The sequence below is a fragment of the Eretmochelys imbricata genome, chromosome 17 (genome assembly GCF_965152235.1).
Source record: "Eretmochelys imbricata isolate rEreImb1 chromosome 17, rEreImb1.hap1, whole genome shotgun sequence".
In the NCBI taxonomy this organism is placed as follows: domain Eukaryota; kingdom Metazoa; phylum Chordata; order Testudines; family Cheloniidae; genus Eretmochelys; species Eretmochelys imbricata.
In genome coordinates, this window is record NC_135588.1 from 17288460 (window position 1) to 17299233 (window position 10774).

Below are 10774 nucleotides of genomic sequence, written 5' to 3' on the forward strand. Positions count from 1 at the left end.
GGTGGGGTTTCACCGCCAGCAAAACTCAGATGCTTTCCTTCCATGTATCTCTATTGTTGTTGACATATTTATATCTAGAGGGAAAACTTTTGGTTTAGGCTACGTCTAAGCAGCAAAAAAACACGTGAAGCAGTGAGTCTCCAAGCCTGGGTCAGCGGATTCCGGCTCACACTGTGAGGCTAAAAGTAGCAGTGTAGACATTCCTGCTCCGGCTGGAGCCCGGGCTATGAAACCTGGCCAGGGAGGAGAGTCTCAGAGCCTGAGCTCCAGCCCAAGCCCCAGCATCTACACTGCTATTCTGAGCCCGCAGCGTGAGCCCGAGCCAGTTAATTCAGAGACTTGTTGCTGCCGGGTTTTGGGGTTTGTTTGCGCTGTAGATGAACCCTCAGAGCCATGTATACCCTGCTTAAGCTCATATTCAGAGGGTCGGATTCTGCTCTCAGCTGTGCTGCTGTGAACCCACGCTAATTCCACTGACTCTGGTAACCTTACTCCTGCTGTGACAGAGAATAGAGCCTGGCCCTCTAATGTTTTTGACTGTGGAGTGAAGGGATGTCAAGCAGGATTATCGAATGCCTAGTGCTGGCTTCTCCAGCCTGGCTGCAGCAGATGTTCCCACCTGATTTTTTCGGTGAGCTGAAACTGCACAGAGTGGGCCAAACCATGTGGACTTTGGAAATACTGAGGAAAGGTGATTGAACTTGGAAAAATGCTAGTTTAATACTCCTGGAATACAGAAATTCAAAAGGAGGGCGACTCGTAGAAAGCAGTAATGGCAAAACACCCAAACAAACCCTAAAGTTAACACTGGGCTATGAACTAAATGGAGGAGGCAGCAAGGTCCAGTGTTAAGAGGATTGGACTGGGACTTAGGAGACATCTGGGTTCTATTCCTCCCCTGCCACTGACCTCCTGGGTGACCTTGGCCAAGTCACTTCCCCGCTCTGTGTCTGTTTCCCTTTCCACTCTTTGTCTTGTCTATTTAGATTTGTAAACTCTTTGGGACTGTCTGTTATAATGTGTCTATGCGGTGCCTGGCCCAATAGGGCCTTGATCTCCCGGTCTATAGGCAGTAGTACAAATAATAAAAACGGGATAGAGCTATTGCGATGGTTGGCATAAGGGAGCTGCATCCTTTGAGACGCATTAATATAAGGTTTCAGAGTAACAGCCGTGTTAGTCTGTATTCGCAAAAAGAAAAGGAGTACTTGTGGCACCTTAGAGACTAACCAATTTATTTGAGCATAACCTTTCGTGAGCTACAGCTCACTTCATCGGATGCATACTGTGTGAAGTGTAGAAGATCTTTTTATATACACACAAAGCATGAAAAAATACCTCCTCCCACCCCACTCTCCTGCTGGTAATAGCTTATCTAAAGTGACCACTCTCCTTACAATGTGTATGATAATCAAGGTGGGCCATTTCCAGCACAAATCCAGGGTTTAACAAGAACGTTGGGGGGGGGGGTAGGAAAAAACAAGGGGAAATAGATTACCTTGCATAATGACTTAGCCACTCCCAGTCTCTATTCAAGCCTAAGTTAATTGTATCCAATTTGCAAATGAATTCCAATTCAACAGTTTCTTGCTGGAGTCTGGATTTGAAGTTTTTTTTGTTGTAATATAGCAACTTTCATGTCTGTAATCGCGTGACCAGAGAGATTGAAGTGTTCTCTGACTGGTTTATGAATGTTATAATGCTTGACATCTGATTTGTGTCCGTTTATTCTTTTACGTAGAGACTGTCCGGTTTGACCAATGTACATGGCAGAGGGGCATTGCTGGCACATGATGGCATATATCACATTGGTGGATGTGCAGGTGAACGAGCCTCTGACAGTGTGGCTGATTTATTAGGCCCTGTGATGGTGTCCCCTGAATAGATATGTGGGCACAGTTGGCAACGGGCTTTGTTGCAAGGATAGGTTCCTGGGTTAGCGGTTCTGTTGTGTGATATGTGGTTGCTGGTGAGTATTTGCTTCAGGTTGGGGGGCTGTCTGTAGGCAAGGACTGGCCTGTCTCCCAAGATTTGTGAGAGTGTTGGGTCATCCTTCAGGATAGGTTGTAGATCCTTAATAATGCGTTGGAGGGGTTTTAGTTGGGGGCTGAAGGTGACGGCTAGTGGCGTTCTGTTATTTTCTTTGTTAGGCCTGTCCTGTAGTAGGTGACTTCTGGGAACTCTTCTGGCTCTATCAATCTGTTTCTTCACTTCCGCAGGTGGGTATTGTAGTTGTAAGAATGCTTGAGAGAGATCTTGTAGGTGTTTGCCTCTGTCTGAGGGGTTGGAGCAAATGCGGTTGTATCGCAGAGCTTGGCTGTAGATGATGGATCGTGTAGTGTGGTCAGGGTGAAAGCTGGAGGCATGTAGGTAGGAATAGTGGTCAGTAGGTTTCCGGTATACGGTGGTGTTTATGTGACCATTGTTTATTAGCACTGTATTCCACCATGATTTCAACAATTTTCCATCCCACCGTCAACCTCAGCCTGGTCCAGTCCACACAAGAGATCCACTTCCTGGACACTACAGTGCTAATAAACTGTAGCTCACGAAAGCTTATGCTCAAATAAATTGGTTAGTCTCTAAGGTGCCACAAGTACTCCTTTTCTTTTTGCGAATACAGACTAACACGGCTGTTACTCTGAAACCTATTTCCCCTTGTTTTTTCCTCCCCCTCCCCTCCTCAGACGTTCTTGTTAAACCCTGGATTTGTGCTGGAAATGGCCCACCTTGATTATCATACTCATTGTAAGGAGAGTGGTCACTTTAGATAAGCTATTACCAGCAGGAGAGTGGGGTGGGAGGAGGTATTGTTTCATGTTTTGTGTGTATATAAAAAGATCTTCTACGCTTTCCACAGTATGCATCCGATGAAGTGAGCTGTAGCTCACGAAAGCTTATGATCAAATAAATTGGTTAGCAATTAATATAAGGCTGTACAAGGAACTAGAATTGATGCTGTAGTGTAGGGGAGATGGGGGAGTGAGACTGGATGGAACAAGTCTTTTCCCTCTCTAATTTCCATGGTTTTGCCGTCGGTCCCAGTCCACATGGCAGGTACACATTAGCCCCCACCCACGCTAATATCTAGTACTTAGTGCTCTGGCGCCTCTGCTTGGCTAGTTAATGGATGCTGTTCACATTCTCTGAGACGCTCTGTCCTGGCTCCTGAGCTAATCGCTTAGCCAAGTTGCAACTGTTTCACTTCCATTGGTAACCCTTTCTCCCCCCTCTCCCCGCACACCTTCCCTCCACAGGATGTGGCGAACTTGCTTATTCCAGTGCCTCTTTGAGGTGCGGCGCTTCCTCTGTGTCCTGACTCAGGGGACCTGAGCAGGGCAACATTGGACTGTGTGGACAGCAGAACTTACTGGATCTGCTTCAGCTCCCTGACGCAGAACAGGAGCGAACAGTAAGCAACATATGCCATTCCCTGTCCTAGTGAAACAAAATGTCCCCTAGCAAAACGATCTGCCTCAAATCCTTGCTGAGCCAACACACAGTCCTGAAACATTGATTTGACCTGAACATTGTTAATTATTTTGCTTGGCTCGCTGCCAAGCTCTCCAGGAAACACTTGAGGAGGCAGGATCTCTGAATAGATACAACCTGGTTAGAAATGCCATGCCATTTTCCATGTCTTGTGGACTGATGACTGCTACTCTTTGTATTGCAGTGGCGAGGGAGGAAGAGAGGCAGGACGGTTAGGGCTTTAGCCTAGGAGTTGGGAAACCTGGTTCCAATCGCCTGCTCCACTACAGGCTTCCTGTGTGACCTTCGGTAAGTCACTTAGTCTCCCTGGGCCTCAGTTTCCCCACTCAGATACTTCAGTAATAGTACGGTGTGTGCGGGGGGTGCATACAAATATCCAAGACAGGCAAATAGCACCTAGAATCCTCAGCTAAGGTCTGGGCTTTATACAAACACAGAATAAAGATTTTGCCCCAAGGAGAGTACAATAGAGTGGGAGGGGAAATAGAAGCACAGAGCGGGGAAGTGACTTGCCCAAGGTTACATAGCAGGTCAGTGGCCGAGCTGGGATTAGAACGCAGGGTGATGGGCCCTGCGGGACTTGGGACAGTTTAGTGTGGAGGTGCCTCTCTTGGGGAGAGGGCTGCCTTTGATTTTAAATAATAGTCCATGGAACTGAGCTACTAAGTTAGGGCCACGTTCCCTCTAATGGCGTCTCCTGCTCGTGTCAACGGGAGGCTTGCACAGGCCCTTGTGGAGGAACGCCTGGGTGTCGGTGACACTGCACGTGCAGCAGACTGGAAATTCCATGCCAGCTCCATGGACGTTACAAAAGGGAGCTTTTCACAGGCGCGAGAATATGAATGATGCCACCCACCCATCTGGTTCATTTGGGCCTTCGATGTGATTGTTTTAGGAGCCCCCAGAAGAGGGTGAGGGTCGTGGCAGCTCTCTCAGCTGCCTGTATATTTGGAGAGAGAGAGTGTGTGTGTGTGTGATGGCACCAACCAAGGCTAGTTGCTCCCCTTCTCACGCCTGGGCAAAGCCAGTGGCACAGCACTTCTGCTGTTACTGCAGGCTCCCAGGGGTGCTTGCAGGCCAGCAGGCAAGTGGTCAGGGGAGGAGATGGAACAGTTCTTGATGCTTCTCCTTTCTTGCCTGTAACTACGGCCAGCAGCCTTTGTGGCTGCTCCGGAAGGGCAGAGACAGCGCAACTGATCCTGAACTGAAAAGTTGCTTATCCCAATCTCCCTGGCCCCTCCTGCTTTGCCCCAGCTTGCAGAGTGCTTGCTTACATTCAGGTCCCACCTCTGCCTCTTCCCCAAGCACCGATAGACATGCTGGCCTGTCCATTTAACACGCTGTACCTCAGCCTCCCCTGGCGCATGTGCGCACGCAGGCAACGTCACCAGTTAATAGACCGCACTGCACTTAATAGGCCACGCTGCATTGTAAAGAAGGTCACGCGGGCAGCCTTTTGTCCATATCAACTGTCCCATTGCTATAGCTACCACGTCCTCTGTTGCCGGACACACCTGTTTGTTTTTCCAGCTTCTTTCTGCTACTGTCAGATTTCCCTGCTCACCTAAAAAAAAAAAAAAAACCCCCACTTTTTTTTGTACACGTTCATGATTGTTCCCTTTTAAAGAAGCCTCCCTGCCCCTGCTATTTCTGGTTGCTTTGTTCATGGAGGCAGCATGTCGTAAAGGGGCCTGTCTCTTATGCAGCAATGGGGTTTTAATGAACCCCTATTCCCACCCCAAAACCTTTATTTCTACCTGTAACTTTTAATATGACTCCATTCCTGTGGAGCAGTGGTTCCCAAACTGGGGTTCACGAAATATTACAGGGGATTCTCGGGGGGGAAAAGTTCCCTAATGGCGGACAGAGCTGTCCCTACAGACCCCAGGCAGCACGGGGCCAGCAGCCCGGAGCCCTGGGACTTCCAAGAGCTAAGCAGATCAAAGCAAGCATATCTATCACACTGAGGAGATTTAAACTTCAAGACTCCTTATAAGAAATGGAAAGGGAGGTGGATATTTTTTGCTGTTTTTAAAATTAAATAGGTAGCTAGTGTTGTTTTTAAAATTATGATGAAGACCAAGTTTAAGCTTTGTTATACCGTGTGTCGTTTGCCTGGACTGCTCAAGACCTGAATGCTTGTGTAGGAGGAATGATTTGAGTTGGCTTCTTAAATACCTTCATGCTGTTTCATATCTGATACTCCTTGATGAACCATAGGAGCCTTGTCTTATAACAGGCTTATTCAACGTGATACAAGCTACGAAAGTGAGATCTTGGAAGAGTGTTGCCGTTTTCATAATGTAATAAAAATACTGTAATGATAAATAATAAATAGTGTGTAATAAGCATGTCATAAAAACAAATTTTATATTTGCAAGATTAATGCTTTTATAATTTATACTCAGGTAAAGGAGAAAATCCCTGGAAATATTCATGTTTAGGAGGGGGTTTGCGAGACTTGACATTTTCGTGAAAGGGGTTAACAGGTTGTTAAAGTCTGGGAACCACTGCTGTAGAGGTTCTACTAAATAGCTCTACTAATGTTCCCATTGTATTCACCTACCTGGGAGCAGAATAACCTATTTCATACATGGTGGATGTTTTATGCTGAGTAAGTAGACAGAGGCTTTGTTGCTTTTTTTCCTGCCACTCTCCCATTAAATATCTTTCTATGATTATTATTATTTGTGTTACAGTAGCACCTAGATGAGATCTGGGCCCCCATGTGCAAAGGGCTGTGTGTATAATGTATGTAGTGAGAGATAGTCCTTACCCAAAAGGGCTCACCATCTAAATAGACAAAGGAAGGATTGTTATCCCCATTTTACAGGTGGGGAACTGAGACACACAGAGAAAGTGACCTGTTTGAGGTCACACCAGGATGTTGTGTCAGAGCTGGGGACTGAACCCAGATCTCCAGAGTCCCAGTCCAGTGCATTAGCCACAAGACTATCCTTCCTTGTTCACCTCAAGAGCCTTCTCTCTGCTCATGCGTACTCAATCCTTCACTCCAAGTCAGTGACTGCCTCAGGGGAGGCTCTCTCATGAGTTCTGCTGGCACAATCTCCTGAAGGAGGGCATTCATGTTTGCACTTAGTCCTTTCCCATCCATCGTTCTCAAAATATTTCACAAAGGAAGGTAGCTATCACCATATGCCTGTTTTACAGGTAGGGAAACTGAGCTACAGATGATGCAACTTGCCCAAGAAATCACAAGCAAGACAGTGGCAGGAATAGAAATCAACTTTCTGACACCCACTCCCGGGCTTGTTCTGCTAGTCTTAAAGAGCAATAACTCCTAAAGTGCCTGGAGTAGCAGCTCAGTCACACTGAGGAGCCACCATGTTTTGCTGCAGTGAGGACCCATGAAGAATGGGTTAAAAAGCTCTCATCTTCTGTACCACCCACCCCCCCCTTATTTTGAACCAAGTGCACCCTAAACTCTTAGAGTAACAGTCGGGAAAGTTTGTGCCAAGGTTTCAGTGTTTGTGCAAGCAGCTATCTTCACTTGGGAAGAAGCTTCTGGCACATTTCATTGTTTAGAGTTGAATACAGGGACACTGCTCTGAAGCTATATCCCTTGGGGCGAGGGAGAGAGCTAGCCTTCCCTAAAGCCTTTGTGGAAATTTTTCTAAAAATATTTCAGGGCTTCTTAATGTTTGGGCTGACAGCTTCCACTGTAGTGTGTGCTGACATGCTGGGCATCGCCCAGAGAATGGTTTGGCTGGATTCCTTCTGGGGAAGAACAGCATTTGCAGTTCAACTATTAATGAAAGATTCACCAAGACTATTGAGTCCAGTAGCCAGGAAGCCCTGATTCAATGTGTGACCTCAGGCAAGTGATGTAATCTCTCTGGGCCTTTGTAGAACAAAGGTAGTTTGCGAAGTATTATTATGTGGAGTGTCGCAAGGGCCAATTTAATACCTGTAAATGGTTTGTGAAATCCAACAAGCGTTAATAATTCTATAACTTCCTAGGAGGCGATGCTGTTGGAGAAAAAAGCCATCAGTTGGGCTTAGTCGGGGAGAAAAACAGGCCTTCTTTCTAAATGTGTTTGTGATACTCACAACAGCCGAAGTCTCAAATGACGAGGGCAGATCCTTCCTGGAGGTGAAGGGAAAACTGGTAAATATTTACAGTGAGCCGGTGTATGGGTGCATGCTCTGTTATAACCAGAGCACAGAAGGTAGGTTAATCCTCACGGATGATGTACTTTATTTTTCTTGTTCGGTGTTTATATGATTATACCAACAAGCCAACTATGTATAATGTGAGAGCGGGGCCTTGGGCATGGTGTGAATAAATACTGGGTATACACTAGTAGCTAGAGCTCAGAAGAGTAACAAGTCATTGCCAAATGTCTAGGACCGTTTGTGCCAGAGAACATGCACTGAAAAGATCAGCTCTTCTGTGGGAATGATACGTAATGCTAACTACACCATAGTGTCAAGTATCAGAGGGGTAGCCGTGTTAGTCTGTATCCACAAAAACAACACGGAGTCTGGTGGCACCTTAAAGACTAACAGCTTTATTTGAGCATAAGCTGTTGTGGGTAAAAACCCCACTTCTTCAGATGCATGGAGTGAAAATTACAGATGCAGACATAAATATACTGACCCATGAAGAGAAGGGAGTTCCCTCACAAGTGGAGAACCAGTGTTGACAGGGCCAATTTGATCAGGGTGGATGTAGTCCACTCCCAACAATAGATGAGGAGGTGTTTCAGGTGCTACTAGCTATTGCTGGGATAGGTGTTTGCTTTAAAGTACAGCGTTGTCTCATGCTGTAACCTGCTGATATATGTCACTGTTTTGTAGAAGGTTTTAGAGTAGCAGCTGTGTTAGTCTGTATCCGCAAAAAGAAAAGGAGGACTTGTGGCACCTTAGAGACTAACAAATTTATTTGAGCATAAGCTTTCGTGAGCTACAGCTCACTTCATCAGATGCATCCGATGAAGTGAGCTGTAGCTCACGAAAGCTTATGCTCAAATAAATTTTAGTCTCCAAGGTGCCACAAGTCCTCCTTTTCGTTTTGTTGAAGTATCTGTTCAGTCTAATCCTGCAGTACCAGATGTTTGCAGTAGCAGTAGGTACAAGTTGTAATGAACTGGCTGGAGTGTGAGCAAGTGTAAGCGCATGCCTGTTGTCTGCTAACAGAATCTGAACTGCTGTGCTCTCTCAGGCCATGCGCTGCTAACAGAGTTTGTCCTTTAGATCAAGTTTCAGAGTAACAGCTGTGTTAGTCTGTATTCGCAAAAATAAAAGGAGGACTTGTGGCACCTTAGAGACGAACCAATTTATTTGAGCATAAGCTTTCGTGAGCTACAGCTCACTTCATCAGATGCATACTGTGGAAAATACAGAAGATGTTTTTATACACACAGACCATGAAAAAATGAGTGTTTATCACTACAAAAGGTTTTCTCTTCCCCCACCCCACTCTCCTGCTGGTAATAGCTTATCTAAAGTGATCACTCTCCTTACAATGTGTTCAACAATGAAGGTGGGCCATTTCCAGCACAAATCCAGGTTTTCTCCCCCCCCCCCCCCCCCCCCGTGGTAATAGCTTATCTAAAGTGATCACTCTCCTTACAATGTGTATGACAATCAAGGTGGGCCATTTCCAGCACCTTGATTGTCATACACATTGTAAGGAGAGTGATCACTTTAGATAAGCTATTACCAGCAGGAGAGTGGGATGGGGGGAGAGAAAACCTTTTGTAGTGTTAAACACCCATTTTTTCATGGTCTGTGTGTATAAAAACATCTTCTGTATTTTCCACAGTATGCATCCGATGAAGTGAGCTGTAGCTCACAAAAGCTTATGCTCAAATAAATTGGTTAGTCTCTAAGGTACCACAAGTACTCCTTTTCCCTTAGATCAAGTAGCTTTTGGAGCAGGAGGGATCTGAGTTCTCTCCACAGTTGCCATTATGTTGCGTACGGCCACAATGTGCATGTGTCATAGGGATATCCAATGGGCTACACTGAGGGAGGGGTTTGAACTAAGATACGCAACTTCAGCTACGCTATTTGCGTAGCTGAAGTTGAAGTATCTTAGTTCGACTTATCTGGCCGTCCTCACAGCGGCAAGTCAACCGCAGCGGCTCCCCCGTCAACTCCGCTTACTCCTCCTGCCGAGGTGGAGTACAGGCGTCGATTCAGGGATCTATTTATCGCGTCTAGACGAGACGCGATAAATCGATCCCCGATAGATCGATCACTGCCCGCCAATCCAGCAGGTAGTAAAGACGTATCCTAATCGTGTGATAAATACAAGGAAGACAGGGGAGTTGGTGGAGGAAGGCTGCTTCCTACAGTGTCTGTACTTGAATTAAATTTTTCCCAGTGTTTTCCCTTTTAGCCTTTGCTGGGAAACCAGTCTTTTCTCCAGCAGTGAAACTTTCACTAGAGCTTTGGTGCCATTCTACAAGGACGCCCTGAAAACACACCAGCCCTTGGTTTGGTAAATCTGCTGTCTGCTAGCAAAGAACTGCTTCCATAGCAGGAGCTCTCTTCTGTTTTAGTGTGAAACCAAATTTGGGTTATAGTGCTAATGGCAAGGTGTTCGTTAAGATGAAAATTTGCTATAGGCTGCAACAAGACTTCCATGTGAGAATGAAAGCCTTTCACAGTCTAATGTTCAGCAAGGATGTGGGCTAACTTTATGCTTCAGTTGCATGAGCTTGGATGAGTTTTCTCCATGCCTCAATTTCCCTGTCTATAAATAGGGATAATGATCCTAACCTGCCTCACAGGGATGTTGTGACACTTAATTCAAGTATCCAAAAGTGCTCTGTCCTCTTGCATAAGAGGATCTCATAATATTGGTAGCAGATCTGGTCAAAAAACTTCCCATGAAGAAAGTATTTCCTGAAAAAATTGGTTTCCACAGCAACAGGTTTTTTTGGTGGTAAAACTTCATTTTTGTTGGAATTTTTCATTCTTTGACAACTTCCCAATGAAAACTTTTGACAAAATCAAGTTTTTTCATATTAAAGGTGTGTGGAAAATCCCACTTCTTTTCACAGACACCCCCATTTTTCTGGGGTCTGGGAGTGGGGGGAGGAGAGAGAAATTTTAAAATAGTGGGATTTTTTCCCTGCTAAAACACAATGAAAAATTTCTTCAAATTAAATTAAAACTTGTTTACATTTTAGGGGGGTGAAACTTACCATTTTTGACGAGAAGTAACTAATATTTATACCCTCTTGTGCCACAACTCTAGCCTACCTTGATTCTGCATATTGAACCTTTATTTGTGGAACTTCTTAGTCTC